Source organism: Dermochelys coriacea, chromosome 27 (assembly GCF_009764565.3).
Source record: "Dermochelys coriacea isolate rDerCor1 chromosome 27, rDerCor1.pri.v4, whole genome shotgun sequence".
Classification (NCBI taxonomy): Eukaryota; Metazoa; Chordata; order Testudines; family Dermochelyidae; genus Dermochelys; species Dermochelys coriacea.
In genome coordinates, this window is record NC_050094.1 from 13,363,783 (window position 1) to 13,382,374 (window position 18,592).

General features: G+C 65.1%; 1 protein-coding gene across 2 annotated transcripts in view; it reads left to right on the forward strand.

Moving 5' to 3' along the window:
- Nucleotides 1-18,592, forward strand: part of RARA (retinoic acid receptor alpha) — a 68,576-nt gene that overhangs the window by 4,391 nt on the left and 45,593 nt on the right. Inside the window, exon 1 of one of the 2 annotated variants that reach the window (XM_043503334.1) lies at nt 9,605-9,689. The exons of the other annotated variant lie outside the window; for it this stretch is intronic. The gene's annotated coding sequence lies outside the window, so the exon portion shown is untranslated. Of the gene's footprint in view, nt 1-9,604; nt 9,690-18,592 lie in introns of those variants that run through there. 2 annotated transcript variants of the gene reach the window in all.

Here is an 18,592-nt window from a genome sequence, read left to right on the forward strand (position 1 = left end):
CATGGATCCCTGGCATCTTCAGCCAGGAGCCCTGTGAGCTAGGACAGGCCCTGCCTGCTTCCCCCCCCCCCGCCAGCACCCCCTACAGGCCTGGGTGGAGCCAGGGCCGGTCCCGCTGCCTGGTGGGGGCGGGGGGGCTGCTCTTGGCCAGCTCCTTAGCTGCTGACCTTTCGCCAAGTTGGCTGGGAGTGGGTGGCGGAGGGGCCTCCGGGCGCCTGCTCCCAGCTCCATCCTCCCGCGCCTGGCGCCCGGCCAGGGCCTTTGCCAGCGACCGGCCGGGCCTTGGGCACCGGCCCAAAGGTGGGAAACTCCCCCGGGGGAGGGAGGGGCAGACAGGAAAGGGAAAGGGCCTCCCCAGCCCCCCTCATCACTGAGATTCCCTGTTACCAGCATTGGCGTGAACTAGCCAGTGTCCCCTAGGAGGGTGAGAGGATCCAGAGCAGGGGGGCTGGGAGCAGGACTCCTGGGTTCTAGCTCTGGCTCTGACACACTCTGGCTGTGGAGGGGGTGTGGATCATTTCTCTCCCTGCTGTGCCTCAGTTTCCCTCCATCCCCTGGGGCCGATGCCTGACCCACAGGAATTGTTCAGTGTTTGTGGGTCCCTGCGAGGAGGGTGCATGTGGGAAGCGGGGCAGAGACTTGCTCAGAATCACCCACCAGGGCAACTGCTGAGCTGCTTGTGCCCCTCACTCCTGACCCACAGCCCCCTGCTGTCCCAGCCCTGGGCTCCCCACACATGCTAGGAAATGCTCCAGCAGTTGGCGGGGACGGGGAGAGCTGTGTCTGGTTGGGGGGAGGGAAGTGCCTGCCCTTTTCCCAGTGCTGCCCAGTCCTGGAATGTTGCCAGAGGCTGGGAATGGCCGACGGGATGAGTCACTGGATGATTCCCTGTTTGGTTCATTCCCTCTGGGGCACCTGGCCCTGGCCATGCTCAGCAGACAGGACACTGGGCGGGATGGACCTTTGGTCTGACCCAATCTGACCTTTCTTGTGTAGTAAGGATTTGGGCTGCTCTCATCACCCCCATTTTACTGTGTGTGTGGGGAAACTGAGGCACCCAGCAAGGGCAGGTCAGGCCTTGACGTCACCGGGCGAGTTGGTGGCAGAGCTGAGGAGACTGAACCCAGGTGTCCTGGCTCCCCGGCCCTTGCCCCCCTTGTCTCTCCTGTCCCTGCTGCCCATGGTCCCTGCTTTACCAGGAAGCCTCCCACCCCCCTGCGCTGCCTTGGGGCAGGAGTTAAGCAGATAATGCGCCAGGGCTATTTATAGCTGTGCATTCCCTGGCATGTGTGGACGTGCAGAGCGCGGGGGGGATGTGGGGGAGCTCTGGGCGGGGTCAGCTGAGGCTGCTGGTCTCTGTCTGAGGCAGCGAGGGGCTGAGCTGGGGGGGTGACGGGATAGCGTTGTTGGAGAGGGGAGCAGGAGAGGCAGCGGTGGCCCCAGGCTCTGCCCCTCCCCTACCCAGGAGACCCTCTGCGCTCATACCCTCCCAGATCCTGCCCCTGGAGGCTGGGGTGGGGCTGGGGAGCCTTCGGGGCAGCTGAGGCGTCCTCATTCCACACCGGGCTGCTGGTGTTCTTGGGGAGCCCAGGGAGCCCCAGCCCTGAGAGCTCCTCCTCTGGCACCGCGACATACCCAGGTGCTGTGCACAGCCGTGCTGGTGCCATCCCTGGCTGAGCCCCAGGGTGACAGGAGCTGGGGTGACCCCCCCCCGAGTCTCTGCCGTGACTCATCCCCAGCATCGTCCTGGCTCTGGTACGAAATGCAGGCCCCATGACGCCAGCAGGAAGGAAAAGGCCGTGGGGTTTCTGCCAACCACAGTGACGCCGGTGTGACGGGGGCGGGGGAGCCTGCCAGGGCCCTGGCCCCCGCCAGCTCCCAGGAAAGGGGAACCTTCGAAGACAGATCAGGGAGTTGTTCAGACTGGGGGATCCCCCCTCCCTGCACAGGGCCCCCCAGTCCTGTCTCCCCTGCACTTTGCAGGGGTGACCGAGATGTGCCCCACAGGCTCCAATCTCTGTATCCTGCCCGGACCGGAGGGTTTGTTGATGGTAGGGTTGCTGTCATTGGCGGGGAGGGGGGCGATGCCAAGCAGAGGTGAGAAACAGCCTTGTTGGCTGCCCGGACTCCTGGGTTCACACTGCGCTGGCGGGTGCTACAGGAGGTGTTTGGGGGGGCTGCCCCCCCAGGTCCCGTCACAATCTGGAGGAGGCCCTGGCACGGTGCTGCCCCCCCCCATGATGCTGCTATGCCCAGCAGGAGCCCCCCAGGCATTGTGGGTAATGGCTGCCGGTGCTAAAAATAGACTAGGGAAACCTGTCATGCCCGTTTCTCCCAGGACGGCCCGGGGGCTGGGACAAGCCCCCCCCCACCCCAGCTCTGCCCTGGCATCCTGAGGCCTGGCTGGGAGTGGCATCCTGCTGCTCCGGCTCTGTGGGGTGTGGGGGGAACAAATTTGAGGAATGGGGTTGGCTCAGGTGCTGGTGCCATCTGGGCAGCGCCACCCCCTGGGAGAACACCCTGAGTAGGCACTAGGGGGCAGTAGGGGGCCTCAGCAGCACCACCCCCAACGCGCCCCCCCCCAGAGACCCCCCAGCCAGCTGCTGGGCTGCCTGCCCTTTGCCTGAGCCTGATCGGGGCTGACGTGGGCAGGGGGCTCCCTGCAGCCTACCCCTCTTGGGCTGGGCTGCCTGGTAAAGGTCACGGGGGTGGGGGAAGAGACGGGGGACGCGAGCTCTTTGCTGTGTTCGAATGAGCCAGGCCTCCGCCCCCCACCCGTGGTGCCCACCTCCCAGCCACTAAGGAATTAAACAGCCTGTTGGGGCCCGCCTAGGAAGGGAGGGTGTGAATGTGAGGGGGACAGAGAGACAGCAGGGCCCAGGGATTGGTGGGGGGGAGGCCAGGACACCTGGGTTCTATCCCTGACTCTGGGAGGGGAGTGGGTTCTAGTGGTTAGAGCAGGGAGGCTGGGAGCCCTGACTCCCAGGGTCTGTGCTACAGGGACTTATGCTGTTAATTGGTGGACGATGGGCCCTGATTCACACCCCAGGCCCAGCTCAAACGAGGGGCTCTGTCAGGCTGGCCTGTCCCAGCACTCACATGCAGCCACCTCTGGGGGAGCCCAGAAGCTGGCCCCAAGGGGTCCCCTGCCCAACATGCGCTGTGGGCTCCCTGCTCTTGGGGCCACCGAGCAGCTCAGGGAGTGTCTGCCTGCCGAAGGGGGCACTGGGAGCCCGTGGTTGCCCAGCTCTGGTATCAGGGGCAGTTGGAAATGGGAGACTTCCCCGCCCAGATGGCACAAAGGCCCCCCCGTGTCCTTCCCCATCTCACCTTGCAGGGGGCGCGGTGCTGGCAGTCTGGGACCCTGCCATGGGCACGGGGGCGCAGAACCTTGATGAAGACCCCCTGCTACTGGCAGGGCTGGGGCCAATCCCTCAGGGCAAGGGACCTTGGGTGGCATGGACTGGCACAGGACATGGCATTGTCCGGGCATTGGCATGGCCGGGTGCAGACATGGTGTTGCCATGGCATAGACAAGGCAGGGTGTTGGCACCGCTGGCCATATCAGGGCTGGGTGTGGCTGGTGGGGGTGTGGCCAATGGAGTCTGTGAACTCCTTGGGCTGGGGTGGGGTGGGGGGCTGCGGCTCACCCTGGGGGTCCCCCAGAGCAGCGTGTCAGGGTCCCAGGTTGATCCCTCACTCTCCAGATCCCATGGGCCTTTATCCCAGATGTGGGTGGGGGGAGCCTGGTGTACAGGGGAGGGCAGGGGGATGACACTGGGGGAAGCCAGGCACATGGGGGGTGGCACATGGGGGAGGAGGCTGGCATATGGGGATGCAGGCACCGGGGGGGCTGACACCAGGGGGGCGCGGGCACTGGGGGTGGGGGCGTGCATGCTGGGCCACGGGAGGCAGATTTGTCATCTCCACAGCCCTTCAGATCCCACTTTCTGCCGCAGTGGATGAAAAATCGATGGCGCAAATTGATTCACTCCTGGCGGCGCTGGAGCCTCCTGCCGGAGCCGTTAATCACCGGCCGCGGGGGGGCTGGGCTGCCCGCGCTAACGGATCCCGCGGGGGTGACTGAACACAGTGAGATACCTTATTCCCCTGGCTGCCAGGGGGCTGCCCCCGGTTCTGGGGAGAGGGGAACCCCCAGCCTCGGTGATGGCTCCCAGCCCCCAGGGCAGGCTGCTGCAGGGACACCCCCAGCCCTGTCCCCCCCCCGGGATCCCAGCACAGCCATGTCAGAATAGACAGAGCCCGGGGCTATCAGGGGGCTGCGGGTTGGGAGTGAGTAGCACCAGCAGAGCTGCCAAGGGAACATGGTGGCAGCTTGGCCCCAGCCAGGAGCCGGGGAGGCTTCGCGGCAGGACAGGCTGTGTCTGGGCCCCCCTGCACTGGGGGGGATGATTTAGGAGCAGGATGTGGGGTACTGAGCATGACGTGTGCGACTGGACATCTGTTTTAGTGTGACTGCACACACGTGTGCATGGATGGGGCAGGTGTGTGTTCACTGGTGTGAACTGGTTGCTGCGGGGGGGCATGCATGGCTCCATGTGCACACGCCTGAGCCCTCTTGCACATGTGTGCGCGCATGCCCGAGACCGCTCCCACACACCTGTGCACACATGTGGCTAGGCATCACGGGACCTTCCCTCCCTTCTGAGTTTCTCCAGGCTGCTGCCTGGGTCGCGGGGAGCAAAGTCCAGGGACTCCCCTTCCCCACAGGTTCCTACAGCTCCTTCCCCGACTGCAGCTGTGCTGGGGGCTCCGGCCCCCCGTCCCCACCCCAGCACGGCCTGTCCTCCTTTGCACTCTCCTTACATAAGCCCACACGCAGCCGTCACTGGCTGCACCCAGATTCCATCTGACAGGGAGCGTTTTCCACACGGCTGGGCTTCTGCCGGCACCGGAGCTGTGGGAGCCCGGGGGGGGGACCCCGCATGACCCTGTTGAGTGTGGCCCTGGCCACTCCTGCGCCAAGAAGGAGCCATGGTGTGGGGGGGGGGCTTCGCGTGTGATCTGTGTGTGAGATGGCAGTGCCCAGCCAGGGGGTGACATGGGGAAGCGGGGACGAGGTAGGGATGGGATGGAGCAGTGAGGGGCACCAGCAGAGCTGGAGCAGGGAGCCCAGGGTTGGAATCATGGGGGGCTGCAGGTTGGGAGTGAGGGGCACCGGGGAGGGCCCTGCTCTGCCAGTCTCAAGGGATGTGGCGGGAACAGCTGTGGCCTCTTGCTGCCCAGACGGGAGCTGGGCCTGTCCTGAGCTGTGGCCCCAGGGCCCCACCAGCTGTGTCTGAAATGGGCCAGTCTGCCTGGCACCTGGCCTGATGCCCCAGGCTCTAGGTGCCCTCAGGACCGTGGCTTCGCGGGGCAGGGCCTGTCCCCTGCTGTGTGTGCAGTGCCTGGCACCATGGGGGATCCGGGACGGGGCCTGGCCAGTCCCCGGCATGATGGTGGGGGGACCACTGAGGTTAATGGTGCAGCTGGTAGGACACTGGGAAATCACCCCCCTGCCCTATCACCTGGGTTAATAGCGCGGGGGCAGGGGGAAAGTTGCTTCTCTTTGTTTTCCCTTTTGGCTCCGTTCCTGCCTCCTGGCGATTGTGAGGCGCGGATGCCATGTGTCCCCCCAGGCTGGGGGGAGCCAGGACTTGGGGGGTGACAGGGAATGCCTGTGGCCATGCAGGTGGCTGCTGGATTTGGGGGGATCCTTTCTACCCCCTAAAAATGCCAGTTGCCAACCCCCATCGCCTCGCCTCCCCCAGGAGCCCTAGGGCCTCATCAGGTGGGAAGTACAGGGCCAGTGGGATCCATGCTGGGCATGGCCCCGGCTCTGTGCCCCTCCTCCAGACCAGCGCGGCGGGAGGGTGGTGCCCTGCGCCAGCTGTAACCGTTGGCATCTGACGGCATCTACCTGACTGCACCTGGGTCATGGTACAACCCTGGGTTCCTCCCCTAACCCGAGCTCTGCCGGTGCCCCTCACTCCCAACCCGCAGCCCCCTGTGGCTGCTGGGGGGAGCTTGCGGTGCAGTGGGGGTGGCGGGGGTGGCTGCGTGCCTGGGGCCCTGGGGCGTGTCCCCCACTTGTGGGAGGGAGTCGGGGCGCCCAGGCCTCACTTGGGCCAGCTCCCTGGCCTGTGTGTTCGCGCTTTGTCCCGCTGCAGCTGGCTGTCAGTCCCTCCCAGCTGGTGTGGGGGACTCCGGGCCAAACTCGCTGGGCCGGGGCCAGGTGTATCCCTCTGCCCCCTGCTGGCGCTGACTGGCCTCGCTGCCAGGCTCCGTGCCCGCCCCAAGCCCAGCGGCTGGAGCCCACCCAGAGATGCCTGGGGCCTGAGCTGCTGGGGGCTGGGGGGCGCTTGCCCAGGGACTCGCCCACGGCCGTGCCCGGGGTCTGTGTGGCATGTGGCCTGGATTCCCACGGGGGCTGTGGGCCAGGATTGCTGAGGCCGGGTCGGCCCTGGGGGGGGGGGGAGTTGGGGGCGGCTGGCGCGGGAGCTGCCGGGGCTGCCTCACATCTGGGAGTGATCTGGGACATTCCTGCAGGCTGAGCGCATGCAGCGGTGCAGCGCCCAGGCAGCTCCCAGCACAGTGCGGGGGGGTCACCTAGACAATAGGGACCCCCTGCCGTGTCTCCCCACCCCCCACATGGATCCAACGCCTTCCAGGTCTTCACTGTGGGGGGGGGCATGGGACCTTGTGCCTTGGCTCCTGGGGGCTGCACTGCAGCTCTACAGTTCCCCTGCCCTGAACGGACTCAGGCTCTATCGCCTGCCCCCGGGGAAACTGAGGCATGGAGAGCCAGGTGCCCAAAGTCAAGCAGTGAGTCAGGAATGAACCCAGGCATTCAGGTGCCTGACTCCCCCGCCTTCTAACCCCCGCAACCTCTGTCCAGGTGACTCCCAGCTGGGGCCATGCTCCACAGAACCTCCCAAACTCGTCCCACTAGGTGTTACCCAGCACTGCACCCCCATGGACCCCCTGCCCCGACACAGCAAGGGGTCCTAATGCACACACATGTGCACAGTGTGAGCACATACACAGACGTGCACGTGTTTGCATGCAGGCATACGTGCACACACACACATTTGCACGCATGTGCACACATACACACACAAACATGCACACATGTGCACATGCATAAACACATGCAGTTTTGTTACTTGGTCTGTTGGTGCCTTTTTCATCTCAGTTGAATTAAATCATCTCCCCCCAATCTCACTGCCCCAGGCAGTGCTCAGCAGGGGTGCAGGGTCAAGCAGTTAAAGCAGGGGGATTCTAGATAGGCCCCCCGGGTTCTGTTCCAGCCCCGTCCTCAACTTGGCGTGTGACTGCCTTGCTCCATGCCTCAGTTTCCCCGCTCTGTGAAAAGGCCCCTGTGATCCCAACCTGCAGGGCGAGGGGCATTGCTGGTGTCTCTGAGACACGCTGGGGGGCAGCACTGGCGGCTGTTGCTGGTTGTGTGCAATGAAGCAGTCTCATGACAGAATTTGAGTTCTGATTGCAAAGAATCCCTGGGAGGGGGGTGACTTAGATGTGAGTAGGAAGCCTGGGGGGTCTGGGTGAATTGCTGGGGTGTGGGGCCCAACTCCAGACCGCTGGGTGCCCGGCCCCCTCGCCGGGCAGGTTAAAAGGCTCCAGGAGGTTTCATTTGTAGGAATTGATCAATCTGTCACCCTGGGAGTGAGGCCGGAGGGCTCAGGCCCTGGGGTCGTGACTCCAAGCACCCCCGGCCTCTCTGGGGTGGTGGGTCCCGTGCAGCAGGAAGGAGGCTGGTGCTGGCAGCTGGGTCCCAGCTTTGGTGAGAGTGCTGGCATCTGCCTTGCCCCGCAAGTGGCACCATAATGCACAGAACTGCCACATCCCGCCCTCCCCTGGCTCTGGGGGCCTGGTAGGAAGGTTGCCCCACACATCTTGTACCTTGGCAGCCAGCGTTCTGGCATGTCCTGACAGTGGAGAGCCCGACTGCAGCCCAAATGAGGGTCTTTTCATGTTGCCTGTGTGTGTGTTGGTGGGGGAGGGGGGTTCATTCACCAGTCAGTGAAATGCATCCAGCTCTGGGGTGGAAAGTGGCTGCTGTGTAACAGCCATGTGGTGCTGGCTTAGGGCCGAGCGTGGGATGCAGCAGAACCGGCTGGGGGACTTCAGGGAGAGGGCTGCTCTGAAGCAGGGCCAACGCCCTGACTCGTGTGAAAGCGCCGGGGGAGCTGCCATCGTGTCACATGGCTGGGACCTTGCTCTCGTCTGACGTCTCAGGCTCCAGGGGCCGGGACCCCTGCAACCTGCTGCCAGGGCAGCCTGATTCCCCTCCCCCAGCATGGAGCCAGCCAGGGTCCGAGCTGCAGGGGCTGCAGACCCCAGGGATGCCCAAACTGAGGCCAGGGGCTCCTTCGGCCTTTGCCCCCCAGGTGGGATGAGCTAGAGGTGGGCAGCCATGAGCCGGAAGTGAGCTTCACCCAGCCCCCCTGCCTTGGGGGGGCTCCCAGCAGAGGCAGCCCATAAATCAGGGCCTGCTCCTCGAAGCCCTCCCCCTCCCCTGCTCAGATGCATTTCCGATCCCTGGCCAGCCATTAATATCCGAGAACAGTGCGCCTTGCGCTCCGCCCTGGGGGGCACAGCCGGCCCCAGGCAGCTCCGGGACAGGGTGGGGGGCTCCCCGGCAGAGCGGCTGGCTCTGGGGCCAGCCTGGCGGGAGGGAACCCATTGAATTCTTTTCTTCTTTCCCCTTTCTGAGTGAGACAAATTCCCAGGCTGCCCGGCGCTGGCATAAGTCATTAATTCAGCCCCGGCCAGGCCTGGAGTTGTGCAGGGTCCGATGGCCGGCAGGCGCGTGCTGCAGCCGAGAGGGAGCGCTCTGTGGTTTGCGTCTCGCTCGGCTCCGCGCTCGCTGTGGGCCTTTGCTCGGCAGCTGCGAGCACTGAGCAGGGCCCAGTGACTTCTTCAGGCCAATGGGGGCCAGGGTCAGTAACAAGACTCGGCGCTTTGCGATCACTTGCTTGACTCCTCCGGTAGCTTGACGCTGGGTGTTCGGGCCCCCGGCTCGGAAAATCCCAGTGCCACGGGTTGTGCAAAGCTGCCCTTCGGCTGCGAAGTAGCTGCCTGTCCATCTATCTGTCTGTCCGTCCATCTGTCTGCCTGACACTCTGTCTAGCCATCTGTCCGTCTATCTGTCTATCTCTGCACACTGCAGCTCTTTCTGAGTCCAGCGGTGGGATGTTCATTGGGATTTCCTGCCGTCTTGGCTACCCAGGCTAGCGCCCGCCAGCTCCTCTCCCCACACACCACCCGCTGGCATGGCTGGAGAGGGGAAACTGAGGCAGGGGCAGGGACTTGCCCACGGGCGGGCAAGGAGGGAGGGGGCGGAGCTGCGGGGAGAACCCAGGAGTCCTGGCTTCCTGCCCGGCCTCCTACAGGCCCCGCCCCACTCACCCACCAAGGCGGGGCCCCTGTCCCTTTAAGAGTCTTCTCCCCACCCCCCCCTCCCCACCCGCCGGGCACTTCAAAGGGCTGCTCCGGAGCCGCCGCCCCGCCCCCCGCGCGCCATTGGCCGGCTGGCGCAGGGGGCGTGGCCCGGCCGCTCCCCTCCCCCCGCCCCGTGTAAAGTTTCCCCGAGCACATGACCGGCCATGGCCGCCGATCGCTGAGCGCGCGCCTGGCCCCGCGCGACGTTCCACCGCCCGGCCCAGGTACCGCCCGCGGCGGCGTGGGGGGCTGCGGGGCGGGGGGGTTTGTGCTATGGGGGGGGCTCTGGGGGCGCTTTCGGGTGGGGCGTGTGTTTGGGGGAGCTGGGGAGTCTGGGGGTGCTAGGTGGACTTGTGGGGCGGGGGTGCTGTGGGGTGTGTGTGTTTTGGGGGTGGGGGTGCTGTGGGGTGGGTGTGTTTGGGGGGGACGGGGAGTCTGGGGGGTACTAGGTGTGTTTGTGGGGCGGGGGTGCTGCGGGGTGGGTGTGTTGGGGGGATGGGGAGTCTGGGGGTGCTAGGTGTGTTTTGGGATGGGGTGCTGTGGGGTGGGTGTGCTTGGGGGGGATGGGGAGTCTGGGGGTGCTTGGTGTTCTTGTGGAGAAGGGGGGTTGCGGGGGGTCTCCTCCCCCCCCCCCCGACGGCAGCGCTCATTGCAAGCCCCTGTCTCTTGCCGATCTCCCCCCTGCCCCTGGTACACTTGTGTTGAGGGTCGTGGATCCTGCCGTGCCCGGTACCTCGGGGGCTGTGGGGTACTTTGATGCCTCTGGGCTAGAACAGCTGGGGGGGGCCGGCAGATCCTTTTCTTGTCTCCCCTCCCCAGTTGGAAATGTCTGAACCCAACTGTTGCAGAAGTTGCTCCAGGCTGGGAGCATTCCCAGCTGTCACCGGATCCGCCCCCAGCTCTGTCCCTGCCAAGGGGTAACCGCCCCGGGGCAGCTTCCAGGCCAGGCTGGGAGGTGCCTCCTTTGCCCAGGGACCACGGGTGGCCTCTGGCTTCCTTCCTCCCCTGCACCTTGCTCGAGCTGTGTCCTTGTGTCGGAGAGAAACGGGGCCTTTTGTGGGGAATCCCCGTTGCTCCCAGACTGTCCAGGGGCGCCGGGGTGAGTGGGTGGGTGTGGGCCTGGCCAGCTGGCTCACCCCACTGCACCGAGCGCTTTCACACACAGCTTTTCACTCCTTCAGATTTGTTTGCCAGGCCCCATCCGGAGAGCACTGGGCTGCTTCCCCTTTAGCTGGTGTTATCTGAGGCGAAGTGGTGGGTAGTTCCTGTGCTCTGGCCTTTCCAGGGGCCCGTGCGGGTGCCGTGCCAAGAGGCTGCCTGCTTTGGGAGCTTTCGAAAAGACGCTTCCGTTTGTGTGTCACTTTCCCCGGCCCGGCGCGATCTTTAAAGGGCTTGACATGGCTTCCAAAAGGCGTCTGCACGGCGACGAACATGGGGCCCTGGCCCACTCCCTTCCCCGTGTGCTGTGATCCATCAACAGGTGTCCTGCAGCTGGGCCTGGAGCCTGGACTTGAGAACAGCCGTGGGTGGGGATGAGAGAACTGGGGCAGCGAACCCAGCCTGTGGGTCAGGGTAAGAGGATCTGTCCAGGCTGTGGTTTTGCAGCATCTGGGGGTGCGGGTCTGAACTCGGAGCTGCGTGTTTTGCGGGGACCGGTGCGCGGCTCTCGGCTGGGGGGCCGGTGTCGGTTGCTCCCTGCTGGGACACCGCGTTACCGTAAGACTCTTGTGATTCATCGTTTGGCTCTGTGGTGTGGACAATGCCCTCGGAGCTGCGGGGCCTGGGGCCGTGCAGAGGTCTCAGCTGGGGGGCCAGTGTCGGGCCCTCCCCGCTGGGATCCGTGTTTGGCTTGGCCGTTACCATAAGTCCGGTGTCAGGTGCAGGTGATATGCTCTGAGCTGCGCGGTTAGGCCGGTTCCCGCCCCAGGAGCGGGATGTCCAAATGCCCCAGGCAGTGGCATGGGCTGGTCTGGGCGCTCCCTGCCGTGTCTCTGCTCTCCAACGCGACACCAGGGGGCTGATGGCAGCTACCTTCCCGCTGGTGGGGGGTTGCGCTGTGCCTGCTGGGGCCGGGGTGGTTCCTGGCATGGCTCAAGGCTGGAAAAGGTGATCCTCCAAGGAGGAAGTCCTCTCTTTTTGCCAACAGACAACCTGCTGGCCCGGGCACCCTCCCTTAGTTCCCTCTCACCGGGGGGTGGGGGGAGGGTTGCATCACTCATGGGCCACTGCAGCAGGTCCGTTCCTGTGTGGCAGAAGTGGGGAGCCCGGCCTGGGGCTGGGGGAGCCCTTTTGTGTTACCTGCGTCCTGGTCTCTGCCTGGCACGCGGCTGAGAACAGCAAATTCGTCGCTGTACTCGAGGTGTGAGCGTGGCGCTGTCCAGCCAGAGGGTGGGTCCCGGGCAACGCCAGTGCAGTGGGTGTCCTCCCCCTGCCCTGTGGAGCCTGCAGCCCCCTGTACGGACAGTGCTGGGACCCTGGGTAGGTGAGAACTGGCCCACTGCATTTCCATGGCCACAGCAACTCTTTGCAGAAAAGCACAGGCTGCTGTGGCCTTACCCTGCCCAGTACGTGTCGACTCCCTGGGCCGCAGGGAGGGTGGATCTGAATGAGCATCCCCTGTGGTGAGACCCCGTGCCACTTCCTCGAGCGAGGGTCTCCATGTACTTTCCAGTAAGCCCTAGTGCGATCTCTGCTGTAGTGATGGGGAAACTGAGGCATGGGGGGAGCAAATTCCCTTAAGTCTTGTAGTGCTGGGAACAGAACCCAGATGTCCTGACCATTAGACCATGGACCTTTTCACAGATTCCTGTGTGCGCATGGGAGCGTGGATGGTATTTACTGAGCTCTCGGAGTGAGGGAGCAGAGGGCCCCTCTGCTCTTTCTCTTCATTTATTTTCTGTGACCCCTGAATGCCCAGGTGCTAGTGAGCTGCGGATCTTGGCTCGTAGCACAACAGGGTCTGTGATAGCCGCGGCCCAGATAATAAATCGCTGTCGTGGTCTTTGTGTGGATGCTCCTGGCCAAAGAGGAAGGGGGCTGGACACACTGGGATTGGCTGACTATGTCTTGCCATAGTGATCGGCAGTGATGTCGTTAATATCGACATCAGCGTTGTCATTAGGTTTCAGAGTCAACCGCCAGTTGGGATGAAGAGGAGTGTGAGCCCTGGAGCAATTGGCTCAGTCTGTCTGCAGACTCAAGTGTGGCATTAGTCCCCCTAGTCCATGTTTTGTTCATCTTTGTCATTGGCTCCCACCCAGCTGCTGCCTGGCAGGACCCTCCCCTGCAGGGCGAGCCTGGAGCTGGGAATGGCACCGTGCCCCATTCCTGACTTGGGGCTCTCATGGGGGCTCCCCCTGCCAGGGAGGGGGCTATCACTCCCGGCAGCAGTCCTTCCTGCCCTTGGTACTAGCCCTCCCTGGAGGGGCAGCCGGACCGATGGCTGTCTGGCCTGCTTCCTCTGTACGCAGGGGGGTATGTCTGTGTGCTGCTGGCACAGTCCTCTGCCCCAGAAATGGCTACATTCTGGGTGGGGGTGGGAAGAGAAGTGCTCCCACTGGGATATAAATGCAGTTTGTTTTGTGCGGGATGGGGGCTGGAGAGAAGACCCTGCTTTTCCCGGCCCCCTTGGGCTCTGTGCCAGCCCTGCCCCACACTCAGTTGCCTGGGGTAGCCCCGTGGGTGGGGCAGTGGTGGCAAGGTTGGGCCTGGTGCCTGCCCAATGCCAATCCCGACACTACAGATGAGTGTGTGGAGTCATGAGTCTGGGCTGTGGGTGCCCGGCCGTGCGCCAAGCAGGGCCCTTGGGGGAAGGTGCTGAACTGCCAGGGGAACCGGCCGGGACCCTTCTGCCCGCCTTGTCCCTCCTCCAACACGCACCCACCCCAGCGCTCCACTGGGCTGGGACAGCCGGGGGCTGCGGGTTGGGAGTGAGGGGCACCGGCCTGTCCCTCATCCCCGGCCTGTCTGCGCGCAGGTGGGGGGCCCAGCCCCAGGTGGCTGGGACAGAGTCCAAGCCTCTCTTGCCAGGCTGAGGATGCAATGAGGTGACCCCCACGTGCCCCTCTGGCAGACAGATAGCACTGGCCCGGGGTTGGGGTCGGAGCCTCAGTAGATTGCCTAGACCCCCACCCCATGGCAGGCAATTTTCACCCTGTCCCCTCTGCTCCCCTGGGGAGGTATTGGGGTCTCTGTTCTGGCAGGACACTGGGGAAAGGGACTGCTGCGTGTTTCTCTTCCCCCCCAGCTCTGTGGCCGGGTATCCCCCCAGTCTTTGGGGAGGTGGGCTCTGTCTCCGCTGGCTGGGCCGGGGGAGAGGGGCTCTTTTTGGGGGTGCCCGGTCCCCACCCAGCACTGGCCGCAGCTTGGTTCACACCTGGCTCCGGTAATCCCTCGATCTGCTCTGAGAGGATTTCCGAGATAAGGCTGTTAAGCTGCCCCCCGCCCCCCTCGCTGCCTCTCTTTCTCACCCCCCCGCCCCAGAAGACTGGCTTTAAGCCAGGGGTTTGCACCCCTCCGCCGCATGCCTGCTTCATGCCATAGGAATGGCTCCTCCCCGGGGCTATGGGGCGGGAGGGGGTCCTGCGGGGCAGCAGGGAGCCCCAGCACCTCATTGGCGGAGGTGAGAATGGACGTCATCACCAGGGCCCCCTCTAGCCCGGCAGCCGCTGGCTTGCTGGGCCTGCGGGAAGTGCCGCCCCACATCCTACCTGCCTGGGGCTGGCCCTGGCTCTCATGGGGGAGGGTGGGTTCCTGGGATCTGCTGCCGCCTTCTGCAGGGCCAGGCCTCCGCAGTCCCGTCAGGTTCTTGCAGCGGGGAGTTCCACGGGGTAACTGAGGGTTGTGCTACCTTTCGGTTTGACGAGTGTCCCGTTGCTCTAGGGCCCAGCAGCGGCGCATGTCTGTCCCCCGAGGGTCTGGACCCTCCGTCTGCTCCTCCACTGCCTCTGCCCGCCCCGCTCTCAGGTTCGGCTGGGTGCGCTCTCCGTGGGTATAACGCCAGGGCTCAGCGCCCCGTCCCCGTCGTACCGTCCAGCTCAGCTGCACTCGGGGAGCTGGCCGCTGTGGCTTAGCCCTGCCCGGAGCCATCAGCTGGGACTGGCCAGTGTCCCCAGCACTGGAAAGGGCCTGGTGGGAGCCCTGTGGCACTGCCTTCCCCCGGGCTGCAACACTGGCGTCTCCAGACCCCGCGCTGGCTTGGCTCCACTCTATTTATAATCAGCTATGTCACTTCCCCCTGCCTCGGCCTGGCCCCCTACCCCTCCCCGGCCTGACGGCCAGCCCTGGGCAAGGGCAGTGGGGAGCCAGGACTCCTGGGTTCTCTGCTGGCTCTGGGAGGGGAGTGGTGACTAGTGGGTAGAGCAGGGGGGAGCCACCACATGCCTTAGTTTACCTATAAAACGGGGCTGGCAGTGGCCCCGCGTTGTGGGGTTTGCCGAGGGGGTTGAGTGGAGGTGCTGGGCGTTTTGATACCAGGCAGTGCCCAGGGCCGCTCCCTGCCCTGCTGACCCTATGCTGGGCTAGGTTCCCCATCCTGTGACTTCCTGCCTGCATGGAGCAGGGGTGGCCACATCCCCAGGGCTGCCTGTGATCCCCTCTGGAGCAGAGCCCGGGCCAGGTTCACCAAGGGGCTCTGCCCAGACCTATCCCCGGTGTGGGCTGGGGGGCTGGCTAGCAGCAGCCATGGGCATGGTGCCCCCCCCCACAGAGCAGGTGGGGCTGTGCCAGCTGGAGTTGCCCTGGCAGGAGGTGCGGCCCGCCCCAGGATTGGGGCTGAAGTAATGATGCTGCCGGCCACTGTGCCTGCCTCCGGGTGTGAGCACACTGAGATGACAAATGTGCTGATTAAAGAAAATGGGTTAATCTTTCCTGCCGCAGGAGGCGGCTTAGTGCGGGGGCGGGGCAATAAATAAACGTGTTTTAACCCCTTGCGTGGAGCTGGGCTGGGACGGGGGAGCCCCAGGCTCTGCTGCAGGCTTGCTGGGTCATCTTGGGCAAGTCACTAAATTGCTCTGTGCCTCAGTTTCCCCCCTTTGCAATGGGGATCATGGCCCTGCCTGGCTGGTGAGCTCTCTGGCACAGGGGCACTCGCGCCCTGTGCAAGGCCTGGCGTGATGGGCCCCAGGTTGGGTGCTTCCAGGACCCCGTGGGCAGTGCCTGGGCAGGCTCCACCAGCCCCAGGAGCTGATAGGCAGCTGGGTTTGTTTGCTCTGTTTCTCCTTTTCTGCCCTGGGGCGTCCCTGGCTCTACAGACGCAGCCCCCGTTGGTGCCTCCCAGACAACTGGCTTGTGTTAGCCACTGCTTTGGGGCTGGGGTCCAGTGGGAGTGGGGAGCGCGGGGCTGCATCCAGATCGCTGGCTCTGAGAATCCCACCCCCTGGCTTGACTGGAGATCTTCGTCCCCCACGATACATTGGGGCTCCTGCCCAGCTCGCTGAATGAGCAGTGTGTCTGGTGTCTGTGCTGGGGGGCTTGGCCTGCTGGCCCCCCAGGCTGCAGCTGATGGATGGACACTAGCTTGCAGGGCTGTTGCTTGCCCTCTGCCAGCCTGGGGTCCCTGCCTGCATGCGGGCACCAGGGAGGAATTGCAGGGGGTCTCAGAGCTCGAAGCTGGGCACAGATGCTGGGCAAGGGGAACGCGAGGGGAAGGCTGGGCAGGGACTCGGGAGATGGGGGGGGGGGTCAGTTCCCGGCTCTGCCTCACACTCCCCGTCTGACCAAATGTGTGGTGGGGCATGTCTGGCCGACGGGCGCTGCGGTGGGTATGGGTGCGCTTGGCTGTGGGAGGAAATGGCTGGCAGAGCTGGGAAGGGAACCCAGGAGTCCTGCCCTCCCCAGGGGCCGTGGGTCCCTGACACAGTCATCGAGCAGGAGCCGAGCCTGGTGTGCCGTGGGACCGCAGGCTGACGGGGTGAGGCAAAGCAGGGTCTGCCTTGTGCCTGGGGAGCCATTTGCTCCCCTCAAGCTGGGTGCGAATGGTGGTTCCCCCCAACCACCTGTTGTGCCAGCTGCGGAGACCCCAGCCCGGGGCCCCCATGGGAAACGCAGCAGCAGCCGCCCTCGCCAGGACATGGGGCAGGGGCCCCCCCTCGGTTTCGGAGTCATTGCTATTTGTCGTATTCTGGTATGACCTGGAGGGCCCTGGCCCCAGAGGTCGGGATCCTGCGTCCCTTCAGGCCCCAGCCTTGCAGGGAACGGTCCTCACGGCCCAGCCCCGAGCCTCGTCTGGGGGGAGATCGGGGCGCGGGCTTGTGTGGGCAGCAAACCCAGCTGAGGTGACCCTGCACCGAGCTGCCCCCAGCCCAGTGTCCCTCGGGAAGGGGCCTCGGGTGGGGCTTACGGGGGCGGGGGGTCAGTAACTCTCCGATCTAAAACAGCAGATTGGGGAGCCCGGACAAATGATTCCAACGGCCAGGCGAGAAGGGGCAGCTGCAGGGCTGCCCCACCCCCTCACTGGGCCCTCTCAGCCTGCAGCCCCCTGCTAGCCCAGCCCTGGGCCCCCCCCAGCTCTCTGGTGCCCTCATCCTGACCCGCAGCCCCCTGCTAGCCCAACCCTGGATACCCCCCATCCCCAGCTCTGCCAGTGCCCCTCACTCCAGACATGCAGCCCCTGCTAGCCCAGCACTGGGCCCCCCCAGCTCTCCGGTTGCCCCTCACTCCTGCCCCGCAGCCCCCTGCTAGCCCAGCCGAGGCTGGGAGCTCTGGCTGGGCCCCACACTGGTTCCTCTTCCTTGGGCTGGAGCATTTAATATGGAGCAGTGGCTCTAGCTGCTGGCGGGGGCAGCACCTGTTGCTGGAGAAGAATGGGGCGCTGGTGGGGGAGGGGGGGCGGGGCGCGTTCCTGGTGGTAACTGGAGCCAGGGACAGGTGGAATTTCATTTAGCAGCTTAAACCTCGGGAGGCGGGGGCAGGATCTGTGCTGGGGGGTGGGGGCGCTGGTGCGGGGGCCGGGGAACCTGCCAGACTGGCTCTGGGCCTGCTGGAGCCCGTGTGGGAGGGGAGCAGCCCCCACATCCCTGTCGCTGCTGGCAGATCGTACCTCCCCCTTGCCCCTCCAGCGGGCGATGCCCTGGCGTGCCAGCAGCTGGAGTCCAGCCTGATGCAGGATTTTAACCCTCTGTCTTTGGGCGCTGTCGGCGGGTGTCTCTGTGCCAGCTGGTGGTTGATTCCTGGGGTGGGGGCCTCAGCTGGCCCCCAGCCATGTTACCTGAGGCAGGAGCAGGGGGGCCTCCTGACCCGGTTTGGATTTAACGGCATGGGGGGCGGCAACTTGGGCACAGGTGGCTGGATCCCTGCCCCGGCAATGCCATAGGGGTGGGTCTCAGGGGAGCCCTTTAGCTGCTGCCTGGGCCCCATCCTGCCCGGGCGCTGGGGGCCAGGGGCGTGATTCATCCCTGCTGGATGTAACAAATGTGCAGGTGACTCAGAGCCTGGAGGCTGCTCGGGGTGCTGCCCCCCCCCGCCCGGCATAAGGCCCTGGGACTGGAGGGGTCTCGGCTGCTGTGGTTCGCCCAGGTTGGGGGGAGCCCCTCAGGCCCAACCTGCAGCCCCCTGCTCTGCCAGCCCTGGGCTCCCCTTTCCTGCCAACGCCCCTGGCTGGGCGGCCCCTGCCCGTGCGTGTGAGGCTGGCACAGCCGAGAGCAGGGAGGAAGCCACAGGCTGTGACCACACCTCAGGTTGTGCTTCCTGCATTGCTGTCCCTCCATCCTGGGCAGGGGGGCAGCTGCCATGGCAACGGACCCATAAACAGCTGGTCGGGAGGGGGCGTTGGGCCAAGTGCCTCCTTTCCCAGAGTGCACCGGGGTGCCCAGCCCCACTGCCCGGCCGCAAGCCGCCCTGGCTCTGCCCTGGCCGGGAATCGAGAGCGGCGAAGGGGAAGCTGCGGTCGCAGGCGTGACGGGAAGTGTGCGGTCAGGGCTTCTCCCGCAGCAGAAGAGCCTCCAGGATTCACAGCTGCCGTCCCAGGCGCAGGCCTGGCTCGGTGCCCCCACCAGCTCGCCCCTGTGCCAGGCCCGCCCTGTCACATGGGGCTGCCTTCCTGCTGTGTGGCGCGTGCCCGCAGGGCGTGTGTCACATCCGGGGGTGACGGTCCCTTCTGCCAGTGCAGAACACGATCCAGCCTGCGTCT